Genomic DNA, 15547 nt, shown 5'->3' with positions numbered 1-15547 from the left:
ACTTTCCCATCAAATCCAGGCCCCACGTGGAATGAATCCATGGGTCGATGATGACTGACAGTGGTTCCGCCGGTGCGTGGGGGAGATCTGCAAACTGTTGGCATTTGTGGCAAGACCTCGAAATCCGCCGGGCGTCATCACCAAGTGTGGGCAAAAAGTAGCCTTGTCGCATTGTGCGGTTGGCCAAGGATCTGGCGCCCGAGTGGTTTCCACATTCTCCGCCGTGGATTTGTGCTAGGACGGCCTTTCCCTCTTCTGGGGTTAGGCAACGGAGGTTGGGGTGGGTGAATCCCTGGCGGTAAAGCTTGCCATCCTGGATGTTGTAGCGGGTTGCCCTGCATTTGAGCTGTCTTGCGTGGACTTTATCTTCTGGCAATGTGCCGCTGCGCTTGTATGCAATGATTTCGTCCATCCAGCTGGGATTGACCTGAATGTTGAAAATCTCCGCCAAGGTCTTTGTGATACTTGGCTTGTCAAGGTATTCCACCCTTGTGTCCGCTGGACTCTGATGTGGTTGGGCGGTTGCCAGTCTCGCCAGTGAATCAGCCTTAGCGTTCTTTTCCCTGGGGATTTGTGTGATGGAGTGAAATTTGAACTTTTTTAGCAAGGTTTTGACGTATCCCAAATATGCCGCTAACTGCTGGTCCTTGGCCTGGAAGCTGTCGTTGACTTGGTTAACGACTAGTTGCGAGTCGCTGAATATGTTGACGCTGTCGGCTCCTGAGTCAATGGCGAGGAGTAGGCCGGCGATAAGTGCCTCGTACTCTGCCATGTTGTTTGAAGCTTTGAAGTTGAACTTCAACGCGTACTCCGCGTTCAGTCCCCCGGGTCCTGTTAAGATGACTCCGGCGCCGCTGGCCTTGGCGCAGGCGGAGCCGTCCACATGCAGGTTCCAATCTGACTCTGGGGGAGTTGCCTCTTCACCGTTTACTATTTCTGTTCCGGGCTCTGTTTGAGTACCGGGTTCCGGTTGACGCTCAGTAAGTTCAGCGATGAAGTCCGCCACCGCCTGGCCCTTCATGGCGGTTCTTGGCTTGTATTCTATGTCGAATTCGCTGAGCTCAATGGCCCACTTACTGAGGCGCCCCGAGTGTTCAGGGTTCTGCATCACTTGCCTCAGCGGTTGATTGGTTAACACATGGATCGTGTGAGCCTGGAAGTACTGCCGGAGGCGTCTGGCGGCAACGATAAGTGCGAGGGCCAGTTGCTCCAACGGTGAATATCTTGTTTCTGCTCCGTTCATGCCTCTGCCGGCGTAGAACACAAGGAGCTCATCCTGGCCCTCCCGTCGGACAATGGCGCAACTTATCGCCGCTGCCGAGACCGCTAGATAGATGAACAGTGTTTCTCCTTGCACAGGGACAGAAAGGAGAGGGACTGCCGCCAGGTATTCTTTTAGGCCCTGGAACGCCGCCTGACACTCTGGGTTCCAGTCAATGACCTTCTTGTGAGTTGTTTTGAGGAGTTTGAAGAATGGGGCACACTTATCAGTGAGTCGAGAGATGAATCGAGAAAGGGCGATTAACTTGCCCTGGAGGCACTGGACGTCCACCTTATACTCGGGGTTCGCCAGGTTAAGGATGGCCTGTACCTTATCCGGGTTAGCCTCGATACCTCGCTCGCTGACGATGTAGCCGAGAAATTTGCTAGCGGTGACTGCAAAGAAACATTTTTCTGGGTTGAAGCGCATATTATAGGCCAGGAAGATGGTTACTATGATCCTGAGGTTTGCCACATGTCCACTGGCCTTTATGCTCTTAACAAGCATGTCGTCCACGTAGACCTCGATGATTTTTCCTAGATGCTCAGCGAACATGGCGTTCATCAACCGCTGGTACGTTGCGCCGGCGTTCTTTAGACCGAAAGGCATGACATTGTAGCAGTAGAGGCCTTTATCGGTGGTGAAGGTAGTGCATTCCTGGTCGCTAGGGTGCATCTTGATCTGATTGTATCCGGAGAAAGCGTCCATCATGCTGAGGAGTTCGTGTCCGGTAGTTGAATCAACTAGCTGATCGATACGAGGTAGCGGGAAGCTATCCTTTGGGCATGCCTTGTTGAGATTTTTAAAGTCGACGCACATCCGCCACTTGCTGCTGGGCTTTTTGACCATTACCAAATTTGAGATCTACTGGGGATAGATGACTTGGCGGATAAATCCAATGTTCCGTAGTTTGGCGACCTCCTCTCCGATTGCCCGGTATTTTTCCTCATCAAAGGCCCTCCGCTTCTGCTTGATAGGATAAAAGGAGGGCTTGATGGTCAGTTTATGAGTGATAATTTCAGGGGAGATACCTGGCATGTCCGCGTAGGACCATGCAAAGACGGCGGCGTTGTCACGTAGGAACTGAGTGAGTTCTGCCTCCACCTCTGGATCTAGTTGGGCGCCTATGCGGACTGTCCGCTCAGGGTGCTCGTTTGAGATGCAGACAACTTTCAACGACGTATCCGGGTTGACCGGCTCCTTCTTTACATACTTCTTCTCCTCATCTCTAGGATCCTCAAAGATGTTTGGTGGTGGTGCCTCGTTACCCACCGTCAGAATCTCATGGCGGCGTGTTGACCGCGCTATAGTCGTTGAATAACATTCTCGTGCCAGCTGCTGGCTTCCCTTCACACAGCCCGTGCCGTTGGGCGTGGGGAACTTCATGAGAAGCATGTACCCGGCAATGATGCACTTGAGCTTGTTAAGCGCTGGTCGACCAATAATGGCGTTGTACGAACTGAAACAGTCGACAATAATGAACTTTATGCACCTCCGCCATGCACGGACTAGTGCCAATAACCAAGCGCATGTAATCCGACCCTAGCGGTTGTGTGACGTCACCGGAAAAGCTGAGCAGTGGCTCGTGATCCTGGAGTAGTTTTTTTGTTCCGCTTGAGATGGTCGTAGCAGCCGCTGAAGATGACGTTGACAGCGGACCCGCTATCCACCAAGATTCTCCCCACCGAGAATTTGCCAAGAATGGCATCAACCAAGAATGGGTCGTCATGGGGTAAATGGACTCCGCGCTCCTCCTCCTCTGAGAAGGTAATGGGTTCCCAACCTGATCTTGGGAGTTTGGCGGATCTTTCGTAGCGGATGTTGCAGACTTCCTTCGGATGATTAGCGCGTGCATAGCGCTTTCTTGCCCTGTGGGACATGTTGGTGATTGGAGCACCGCCATCGATGGTGTTGATGCGGCCCAAGGTCTCGACGTTGGCAATTACTGGTGGTGGTTGGCGCACCCTGAACTGTTCCATCTTGCCGTCGCGGTACAAGGTCTCAACGGCTGTTTTGAGAGCATTGCAGCTGTTGGTATTGTGGCCGCTGTCCTCGTGGTATTTGCACCACTTGCCGGTGTTCCTGGGTTTACCCGTTTTTGGGTACTTTGGAGGAGGTGGCGGTGGAATCAGATCCTTGCACTGATTATAGATATCTTCATACGAGGCCGTTAGGACCGTGAAAAATGCATACCGCTGCGAGGAGTCCGCCTGCTTGTTGCGGTTATCCCCATGGGTTGGGCGGTTTCCCCTGTTGTAATGCTGGTCCTTATGCTTCTTGTTCTAGTGGTGGCCCTGCTGCCACTCTCTTTTCTTGTCAGTTGGTGGTGCTGAGGGGTTCTTGTTAGCGGTTTCCTGGTGACCGGAGGATGGCTGTGTTGACTTTGTTGGCGTTGCTGGTGGTGGTGGGGTTTCTCCATATGTGATGAATTCCGCCTGAGCGTGAATGACCGCCTCACTCATGACGTGGTCATACGTCGCATTGGGATGATTGTAGTTGAGGTGATAGAGGAACGGTCCCTTGAGAAGTCCCTTCCTGAAGGCCGCTGATGCCATAGTTTTGTCTAGGTCGCGGCATTGAGACGCTGCCGCTCGCCACCTTGTGACGAAGGCCTTCAGTGATTCGTCCTCCCCCTGCTTAACGCTGAATAGCTGGCTCGTGTTGTGATGACCGGCGGACAATAAGATGAAGCGGGAGAGGAAAGCGTGTGATAGTGCATGGAATGAGCTAACAGACCCCGGCAGACACTCAAAGAACCAGTTCATTGCCTCGCCATCCAACGTTTCGCTGAACAAGTGGCACAAGGTGGCGTCGTCGAACCCCTTGTTGTTGGTGACCTTCTTGAAGGTGTCCATGTGGACGAAGGGGTCGGATTCCGCCGTAATGCGACATCTTTGGGGTTTTTGCATGTGCCGGTCTGACAGCCCGCAGAATTGCAGCGGAGAAGGGTCCCGGTCTGGAAGTGAAGAGCGGATTCCGAGTTGGTGCTGGGACGCCCGATTCCGCCCGGATCAACCTCTGCTCCAGTTGGTGCATCCTTTCCAATATCTGGGTGGTTGCATCGCCGGCGGAATCGGCCTGAATGTCCCGCTGGGATGGCCTGCGCCCTGGCATAGGCAGATTGCCTTCAGTCCTTGCCCTGGCTTCCGAGCGGTTGGTGTGCGGGAGTGATTCCGCCACTTGCTCCAGCAATAGTTGAGGTATGGGCGGTGGTCCCATTCCCAACAATTCAGGTGGGTTCAACGGTACCTGCATCTGTATGGCCGGCCCTGGTACCAACGTGCCGGTGCTGGGTCGACTATGCCTGGTGTTATGTGATTGTCCGCTCAGTGCTGGGCGGGCGGTGGCCGCCAGCGTCCTTTTCAGTTCCTCAAAACGTTCCATAAGCGTAGCCACCTGTCTTTGGGCCTCGGCCTTTTCCTTGCGCTCCTCCTCACGTTCCCTGTTTGCCTTATGGAGATCCGCTAGTGCTAGCTCGTACATAGTGACGAGGTCTTGGCCGCTCGGCCGACTGCCGCCTGGATCTACCTCACCACTGGGGTTGACCGGGGTTGTGAATAGTGCGCGGTTAACGCCCACCGCTGGGTCGGAAGATTGGGGGATGGAAGGATGGTCTGCCTGCTCTTCAGCATTTCCCCCGCTACCGTTAGTCATGGTGAGTGTGGTGGGATGGCCTTTTGTTCAAGGATTCCCACAGACGGCGCCAATGTTGATGCCTAAAAGTCCAGCGGTAGCTGGACCCTAGCTAACGTTGAACCGGTGGGCGGATCAATACTTATGTTGTTCTCGAAGTTACCGTCACCTGTCAAATGAAATACAATGGGCGTCAGCGGGAGACCGCGCCGGGCGGTCTTCTGCTCTCCGATGCCTAAGTTAGTCAATGTATTTGTGCTGACAAAGTAGCAGTAGGTAAGTATTGAATGCGTGTTTAATGAGGAGAGAGGAGAGAACCTTTTATAGGTGAGGAAGAGGTTGACCTTCTCTTTGTTTTCGATGTGGGACTGACATGCTTCAGTTCCCAGTTTCAGAAGCTTCTGATGCCATCTTGGCGTGGCGCGTAGCGGCGCGTCGGCGGCGATCTGGAGGTGGTCCGACGCCGAGGTCGTAGCCTGTCTGGCGGTGTGTCTGCATGTCATTCCTTCAGTTGGAATTAGTACCTTTGGCGGTACAATGAGCGTGGCCCATTATAGCTAATTATGCTTGCAAATGTACATGCATGTACATTCTGTGGAATAACTTCTCATGTAATTATCCACACCCATGTGTTTGGAGTCTAGTATAGAATTAATGGAACATTTATGGTGTATTTGAATAAAGTAATTTCAATTTCCACAGATATTCTTAAATCACGGGAGTTGCGATTTCATGATTTTAAATTTCATTAATTGGGAATTCAATTGTTTGGAGACAGGAATTACAAATTCTAGCGTTTGAATGACAGCGGTCATGGCTGACTTTCTCTAGTTGGGCCACGCTGGGTTTTTATCAATGGTGGAGGGGCTCTTGGTGGCTGGATAGTGGGTTCTATGATTTGCTCTGATGGTGTGGTCTCTGTGTGCCAAATCTAGGTTGTGGTGGATTTTGGGGGATTGCGGTGGGATTCATGGGAGCCTGGTGGCGGTTTGGCGGTCTAGGGTGGAGAGTTGTTCATGGGTGGGGGCGGGTCTCCATCCAGCAAGGGTGGAATTGTAGAGGTGAGCTCAGGTTGGGGGAGGCTCCATGCGGTGGTTTTGCTTTTGAGGGCCTATCGCGGTTTGGATTTGGTATGGGGAAGTTGGTCACCGATCTCACTATTCCGGCAACCGTGATTTCCAAATGGTCGGGGTCGTTTACTCGGCGTGAGACATGGTTCATGACGGCAGTCTTTTGGTTTTTAGTAGGGTTTATATATTGGTTAGGTTAGTGTTAATAAGTCCCTACTCTTTTGAGATAGGGTTGGGTTCCTAATCCTTTGAGTTAGGATTAGGTCTAGGTGCTATGCCATGCAAATGATGTCATCCCGACAACAAGGACTTTTTGGTTCAATTCTGGTTTACTTTTGGTGTCGATTCACTGATGAGCAATCCTTTATACGTGGTCTGGTACTTTTGGACACTGTGTTGAAGAGGACGCAGTCTTCTTTGCGGTTGATTATAAGGTATAACTTGAACGTTTGGGGTCATATGATCAATGTAGCCTTAGAAAGGGCACTACTACAATTCTTAGCAATAGGCACATACAACATTGGTGTCAAAATTGAAGAAAGCCACATTGTTGGTGTCCAAGAGCCATACCCACTTTGGAGAAAGCCACATTGTTGGTGTCCAAGAGCCATACCCACGTTGTAACCACGTTTTTTGGGTCAGTGGCTTTCTCCAAACCAGTCACGTTTATATCAAAAAGTGAGATAGGTTGGATTTCTGACAATTGTGGGCCCCGTCTAAAATACCCACCAAAGTTATGTGTCTAGCAATTTAAGTTTAATTGTTTAACTGCATGGGAGTGTGAGTTACTAACAACTAACCCGATCAAAAAAGAAAAAGAAAAAAGTTTAATTGTTTTTTTATTTAATTACACCATAAATGGTGGGCCCCTTAATTTAATCTCCTAATATTTATATCCTTTTTTTTTTTGTCGATCATGAATTTAGTTTTAGAAAAAACCTTTCCATCTGAGACACGAATCAACTACGGTCGTGACTTTCACATTCAAAAAATAAATAAAAAAGTATTTAATTACAAATAATTAAATGCTGATTTTTATTTTTTTTTCTAAATATTTTCCATTACAATTAGCTGGCTGCCTTATACTCATTCTATTTACATTAAAATACTTGACTAATATATGGACTACATCATTTAGTATTGTACTTTTATATTACATTAAACAAACCCCAGGTACAATACCTAACAGATATACACAAATTAGCATAGAGTCCAAAATCTAGTTGAACACTACCATATTATACAGACTAAAACAGACTTCACAAGTACATCAGTTGTAACATCCTGTATCTCAATTTACTTGTTTACTAGTCATTTGGACGTAAACGACAACTACTTTCACTTTTTACTTTATTTCGATACTTTTAGTGACCCTAAAAGTTGACTTTTTGTTTGGGTCAAAATTTGAGAAAATGTTTTTCATGAAAGTTTTAATGGACGTTAAACCGAGCTCGTGCATATATGGTACGTAAAAATCGGAGTTCGTATGAAAAAATTATAAGCGAAAACAAAAGTTACCATAGATAGTAAGTAGTATAAATTCAAATTTTTTTTACTGTAGCCGGGTAACCCTCTCTCTCTCTCTCCTCTGCAACTTCGGCTCTCTCTCCACTACGGCCACCAAACGATGCCCAACTGGCACCGTTTGACTCGTCTCCACCTCTAGGCCACACCCACGGTGGTATTTCATGGCATCATGGCCGGAAAATGAAGAACCAACACCGAGAAGCTTACGGTTACTGTAGCAGAAGTGGTCAACGCCTACTTCTCTCAATTCTGGCCACCACAGGCAACCAAACCAGGTTCTTTGGAAGAGCCTTGAACCGCACTTCATGTTCTCCAAACCTCTTGCAGCGATTCGAAGCGTGGAGGAAGAAAGCATAATTGGAAAATTTATCGGGTTGCTTAATTGTTCGACCACTTCGAGGTATTTTCTGACTTTATCACAGTTGAGAAAGTTGTTAGGCTTCTTGAGTAGGTGTTGCTGCCAAAATTTGGTGGACGGCAGCGAGTGGGGCCCACGTGCAGCCACTGTGGGTGGCGTGTAGAGGAGCATAAAGTAGGTTTCTGGCTTCGATTTTTAGCTAGTTAAATCCTATAATTGTTGTAGAGGTTGAATATGTGATTTTGGTGAATTTTGGAGAAGTTTGATATTGATTGTGAATTTCCAAAGTTTGGAGTTTCGGATGTCGATTTGTGGGAATCTGACCTTCGGATTTCCCTTGCTTCTGCTATGAAATACTTTAATCGATAGATTGATATTAATGGTGAAGTTTGGCTTGAATCTGGAAAGAAATGGAGATGTGGGTTTACGTGGGGTTTTCGGGTTTCGTTTTAGAATCGTATTTATTTGTCGAATTGTTGTTTACGGAATATAATTGTGTACAGGACGAGGTACCGACCCTCGCTTGACGAGGATCCTTATGCTTGGGTACCATGTTAGCTGTATACTGTGAGTGGACCTCTGATTTTAATGATGCATGCAAAGTATTTTCTGAATTATTGATTTACTCATTTATCGTTTCAATTATTGAGCATATATTTTGATCTTAGATTGTAAATTGATTTCTGAAATGAATTGGTTTCGGATTTATTTTGATTTATTGATTGCTTTTCTATCATGACTTTCGAATATGAATTTGTTATGCTTGGATTTGAATTTATGATTTATGTTGGTTTTTCGACAAATTATTTTCCGAGGTGATTTCCGGAATTGCATATTATATTTTCATTCGCCGATTTTGAGTTTTCTGAAAGGTGTTTTAAAATGGGATTTTCAAGGGAAGTATACTCATCTATTATTTCTCGCTTATTTGTGTTGGTTTTAAGAAGATACTTTTGGCATGTGGGACACGTAGATGATATATTTGGTTTACTGTGAGAATTTAGGGAAGCTTTATGGATTTACTAGTTTGCGAATACTTTTCATATGCCATACTTTAGGTGATTATTTGTCATGCTAGCATTGAGTCCGCCTTTGTGGCGACGTGATGGGATTACGGAAGCCCGTCCGCCTTTGTGGCACTGGTTACTGCCTTTGTGACAGTAATATTGAAGCCCAGTATCCTAATCGCCACACATAGTGGCGTAAGGGTATATACAGGAGTATGAGAGTACTTTAGCCTGGGAGGCTATCATCCGAGCTTAGGAGGCTCACTTGTATGGCTATCATATTTCCCTAGTTATTATATTATTTTTGACTAGCGAGGCTAGTCTGATTTCCCTTAACCAGCGGGGTTGGCTTGTTTTTATGAGGTTCTTGATTTTAAAGATAAATGTTTTACCATTGTTGCATGCATCGAGTTTTTAAAGGAATAAATATGGGAAAGCATAAAGTCCCTTTTCTTTACAATTACTTATTTTTGTCCACTCACTCTAACTTTTTTTTATGTGCTTCCCCTGGGTCATTCGGTTTCAAATGCCTAGTTCGCAGTGTAGCTGTTCGGTTTTAAGAGTTGAGGCTTAGCACCACCGCTGCCATCTATCCTTTGTAGGTTACTTGCTAACCTACTTTCTCTATCGTTGTTTTTGTGGCTTTAAACTGCTTTGATAACCATGAGACTTTTGTATTAATATTGTAAGCTTTGACTTGTTTGTAACTTGAGATATTTGGATAATTTTGATACTCTAAATTGTGGAGTTGTTCAGTTTTGGGAGCAAGGTGGCTCCAAGAGTTTTTGGAGGTTGTTTAGAATGTGAAAGTGTTTCTACAGGTTTTGGGTAGTCCATTTAGGAGTGACTCTGCTGAATTTTCGGTAGAGTTGTTTCCAGGGTGAAATTCGGGACGGGTCCTATCATCAGTGCAGTTTTTATATCAACAAAACCTAATTTGCATACAACGCTAAACTTAAAGCCTATGTGCACTTATTCCATGATTAGGTAGCTATCACCAATATACTAGAGAGATCATAGATTAAGTCTAAAACAACAAAAACATAGCAGCCTTAAGCACAATATATACTAACCAAAAGGTGGAGTCAATTTGTGGCAACTTGCTGCTGCAATTCTTCACAGCACTGTGGTATGTAAACATCATCGAAGTCATGCATGTTCCGCTCACATGAAGGTAGAATATGGCTCATCGATGGTTGAAGAGAACCACCCTTCATTCTTATAGCTGCAGCAATCATGTTACTTGATTGATCATATGCACCAAGAAAGAAGCCAAAAGTGCTTCATGTTTTTTCATTGCAATCTCCATATTTTTAAATTTATCTCTTGTGGCAAGAGTTTGTTTGTTCATTTCCTCCATAAGCTTATCTTCCTTTGCTTGGCTCTGCTTCCGAATTATTTCAATATCAGCCTCATGTTGTTCTCTTATTCCTTGCACCTCTAAATGTTTACCTCTTTTTTGCAGTTGTACACCAGGAACTTGGTCAGGTCTGACTCCAATGCCAATTCCTTGCACCCCTTTACGTGTCTCTTTTCCAAGCACAGATGCATATACTTCATTTACAAAATCATTAAGAACCTCTGGAAGTTGGGATGCCCTCTTTGTAGCCTTGATCTTCTCAATCTTATCATTCATTAATTCCTATATCAAACAATAGGTACAACTGATCACATTAAGGACAATATCAAAGTATTAGTAGGTTTAAGAACTTGCAGATAATTTGTCAAGAAGTCAAAACTGATGCATACAATAGCGCGTTTAGAATTTGGTTCCTCAGGTCTTTCAGAGTCGTGGATATGGGTGAGCTCAAACATTTTGCAATGGTCTGGGTTTACACCTCCATTTTCATTTTTCTGCATACATATGAACCATAAATAATCTAATTGAAAAAAAAAAAAAACAATCGGACCTTACTATCATGCTATATTCAAGTCTTCACAATACATATATAGTTTTTCATTGCCTCAGATTGAGACATTCTCAATGAGAGACTCATGAAGCCATGACATTAATAACTAGTTAATCCGTTTTTGGATATGGTACAAATGATATTGAATTTATGGGTTTGAAGTTTATAACCTCCTTACAGCTATTGATGAAGTTAAAAAGAAAATGTATATGTTCAACATCATTATGTATAAGATTGGAATAAACATTTATCTTTATCATACAAAAACCAAAACATCCAATCTCCATATTAGAGGCGCCTAAAATAGATCCGGTATCTTATAAGCTTAAATTACTTGGTGTCGTTAATGAATGCTGGCAAGAATTGATCATATCTACTAATGTAAAATTTATAATAAGCATAGTAATAATATGTCCTTAAAAAATCTTTTACAACTAACAAAACTGATCAGTGTTGCATCAGCAGGAACTAAGAACATGACTGTTTATGGCATTTAATATAGATTGTTGCATTAGATACTCATATATATTTGATATGTTTTCCATTGCTGTTGGAGTCTTAACTGAGTTGATATAATGAGAAAAGATAGACTCTCTAACATTCTGCAGATTAATTCAATATGTATGGTTATTCAAAAACATAACGACTTACATATTTGTTCCTGATCTGAGCAAATGTCTTTGTGCCTGTTGTATGTATCATCCTACGCTTTGCCCGACTATGCTTGTTCACAGTAGAACGTTGCTGCATTAAACATAATACAATACATTTTGATATGTTAGTGTACGTTATATTATAAATTACTCCATACATCTACAGATTTCATTAAAGATAAATATATTCAGTACATTGCTTTTAGTATAAAATTATAGTAGTAAATAGCAGATTTCAGGATGAATATCACAGAAACATATCAATACATTATGCATTCCATAAACATACCTTTGCATTTTGACCTTCCCAATGATTAACTACTGCAACCATTGCATTTTGCTTACCCTTTCATCTTTTTGCATTTAAAATGTTCTTCGGTGCCTAAATTTGGGGTATACCATACTTTTCAGAGTTTTGCCTTGAATGTCTTCCAACGATCATTCAACTTTTTCTCGACCACATGTCTTATCCTCCCACTCTTCTTTTGAGTTTTGGGGTCGGACCAATCAAGAGTTCTCTAATATTACACAAATAAAAATGTACAAAATTGTGAAGCTGCAAATGATTATACCTTAAACTAATCAGATTATCTATAGTTAAAATTATAAATCAACACTTGAGTTTGATTGTGTTCCATGCCTCATCTAGTTTCTTTCCTTTTCAAAATTCGCACCAATCCAACACATTGAGTTCAAACCACCTATGATTTGTGGCCTTCATGCCAATATATCTTTGCCATCGTGCAACAGTGTCCTCAGGCTCCACAACTTGCTCTTCCTCATTGAACTTCAAGTATTCCACACAAATTAAAGCTGTCATCATCTTCAGAGTCAGAGCCATGCAAAAAATCATTCACAATCCCAAGCACATATTGATGAGGCTCTTTGTCATTGCTTGGAGGCTCTTTATTGAATTCCAAAAGTGATGACACCTATGAATATCACATTAGTTATGCTTATATTATAGAGCAATAATCAAATCATATAGATGTTCTGCAATATTATTGTCATAGTAAATACCAACTGCTAATTCTTTCAAGACTTCTCATATACCAATTGAAAAATAAAAGAGCTAAGCAGAGCTAAACAAACAAGACAACAAACTGCAGCAAAGTTATTCATATAACTATTGGTCATCATTCCTATCGAAAGAAATAATTGGTCATCATTTAGAATTTGAAGTATGAGATGTTTTTTTATATTTTGGTTGGATAAGTTATATGTCAGAAAGCAACAAAAGAAGCCAACAAGGACTATCATATACTTCATACCAGCTTCTTATAATCACTGATACAAAACCAACGAGTATACAACGTCCTTATTCGATCACTGACCAATTACTTTACCAATACTGCTACTTACTAAGAACAATACAATTGATTTACATTTGAAAAGATAAGATATAGAACAAACACTCCTCAATAGCTAAATTTAACATCAATGCTAGTTAAACTTTATTTTATCATTCATAAAGCAATTGATAACCAAGTACTTCAGGTTCATAGGCATATGAAAATGAGGGATCTACGTACTTTTTCAGAAGATAGAATCATATCAAGGCTTACCACTACTGCAGTTTCATCTACAGCGGTTAGGCTTGTCTTCTTCTTGGATGCCATTCTGCTTTTGACTGTATGAGAGCTATAACCTGAATATATTCCCTCTTCATTCTTGGTTTCTACGCCAGACTTAATATTTACTCCAATATTTAATTGGTGATTGCATTATGGTGGGATTCAATCCCGCTCATTAATTTATAAATTTTTTGTTTTACTTCTTTCTAAACATATTCCAATGATTTTAAGTTTCTCAATCTATTTTGTTATCAAATTTTTCCATCTCATTGGCATATAATTTGACACATTTACTATATACTATTTCTCAAGGCACTGTTCATCGACTTATGAACAGTGACGGCTCCAGCCGAGCCGGTCATGGATGAAAAGACCATTTTGTTCCTGCTTCATCACTGTTGCCCGACACCTGTCTACCGTCTCAAAACTCCCGTGTCTTTCTTCTTCGCTTCACACAGATGTAGAGAGAGAGAGAGAGAGAGAGAGAGAGAGAGTGGAATTCATTTTCTTTGACAGCTGGGTTGTTGCTCAGTGTGTGTTTTTCTTGCTTCGACACCTGGGGTGTTGCTTAGTGCTATCGTGTCTATGATACTTCACTGCACCGAGTGTAATTGATTTAGGGATTAGGCTATGTGATTGCAGTAAGTATCAAAACCAGGGACACAGGTAGGTATGATGAGTCTTTTTTGTGAAAGATCTGTTGGGTTGTTTGGGATTCAATGGTTCACTGTTGAATCCCAAGGTTTGAGATTTTTTGTTATCTGGCTCTTCTTCTGTTAAAGTTTGAATTTTTTGTGGTGAGAAGTTTGCTAGGTACTTGAATCACTCTGGTTGATTGGTTCAGTTGTGTCTATATATATGGTTAATGGTTATGTGAATCGATGTTTTCTGTATCTGAGCTTTGATTTTATTTGTTGTCTCTTTTCCTGGGTTTTCTTGCACACGTTTACTCAGATTCGATTTGGGGGTTTGTTTTGCTAATGAGGTTTCGATTCATGTTGAATTGAATACAGAGAAAAATTTAGGCCAAGATAATTGAGGTATTCGCCAGTCTCACGAACAAGTCTACAATAGCAGGTGGTCTTTATGGAAGTCAGTCTACTTCTCACTTTTTATTTATTCAATTCCATTTGATTGTGCTGGTTAGATTGTTTTTATGCATAAAGTTTCAGTCTTTTTTGTTGATGGACACTCTTTCTTGCACTATTACTTAAGCCTAGGGGATGTAAGTATATATGGAAAACCTTGCAGTTACAACCATGGAAAAGGGAAACCTTTAGTAGCTCCAGCTGTGGAACTTAACTTTACGTGTATATATATATATTTCGAGCATCTTTAATTTTTCTTTACCTGATGGCTATGGAATACAGATATTGGTAAGACAAAAGGAGTAGTTGAATTTTTCCAAAACCTAATTTAACAACTAAACAAACTTCTGGAACAGAACTACTTAACCATAGTATGTAAGTGTGAGCGCATTCTAATCTTATTGTTTTCTTCATCTATTACGTCATCATTTATTCACCCCAGGTGGTTTGAACTGAAAACATAGATTATTTTTGCTAAGACTAACCATATTTTGCCGTCTGTACATAATTTTTTTTTTTTGGATAGCATATCTTTTTTCAGACGGCGCCAATGTTAACGTTAGAGTCCACGGGGGTCTCTAGTTAGCTTTAGAGAAAGAGAGAGAGAGAACGACACAAGCGAAGTATAGTGGTTCGTTTCCTGCCTTAGCGGGAAACTACGTCCACTTGAATGTTGTAGTATGTGTGTTTGCGATTACAAAGTTTGGAATGGAGTGTGTTGAGTTGTAGGAGGAGGCATTCCTTTTATAGGTGAAGGAATGCTTTTCCTTTACATGGTTTCCGATGTGGGACTCAAATATCACTATTCTAGTATAGAAAAGCTATGTTGTGAGAGCAACTTGGTAAGGCCGGAAAGGTGAAAAATAAGAGGTGATTGAAAAGGAAAAGGGAACCGGGTAGTCAAGAAAGATAATCAAGATGGATATGAACAGGAACTATACAAAATCTACAAGAAGAACAACATAGGAAGACATACAGAGACTAATTTACAGGCGAAACACCGAGATCTGGGAAAAAAGAGAGAGATGGGTACGGAAGATCGAAGATCGAGGATCGGCGATCTTTTTGAGTTGACGTTGTAAGAGAAAGAGAGAGGGAGGTTGGAGATCAGTGACAGGGGGGGGGGGGCGGTTGGGACTGTGCGTGTTTAGGGAGTATCGGCTAGGGTTTATGATAAAAACGACAGAGGGAGAGTTTTGGGGAAAACCAATCGCCGACTCATGGGAGCCGTTGGATAAGAGATCTGGACGGTGGGAAATAAAGCGAGGTTTGTTTCCTTAAGAAGGATTCTTGGTCGCTCCGAAGAGAGAGAGTGTGGGGGTTTGTGTCTGAGAGAGTGTGAGACTGAGAGAGGTTGATATTTTCTAATTTTCTTTGTCTAAATGGAAAAGACTGAAATAGGCTTTGATGTGACGCGAGGGAAATTTGGGAATTTGGGAGTGTGGGAAGGGGTTTGGGTCTTTTCA

This window comes from Rosa chinensis, chromosome 1, assembly GCF_002994745.2.
Source record: "Rosa chinensis cultivar Old Blush chromosome 1, RchiOBHm-V2, whole genome shotgun sequence".
In the NCBI taxonomy this organism is placed as follows: domain Eukaryota; kingdom Viridiplantae; phylum Streptophyta; class Magnoliopsida; order Rosales; family Rosaceae; genus Rosa; species Rosa chinensis.
Note: the sequence above shows the minus strand (reverse complement) of the source record.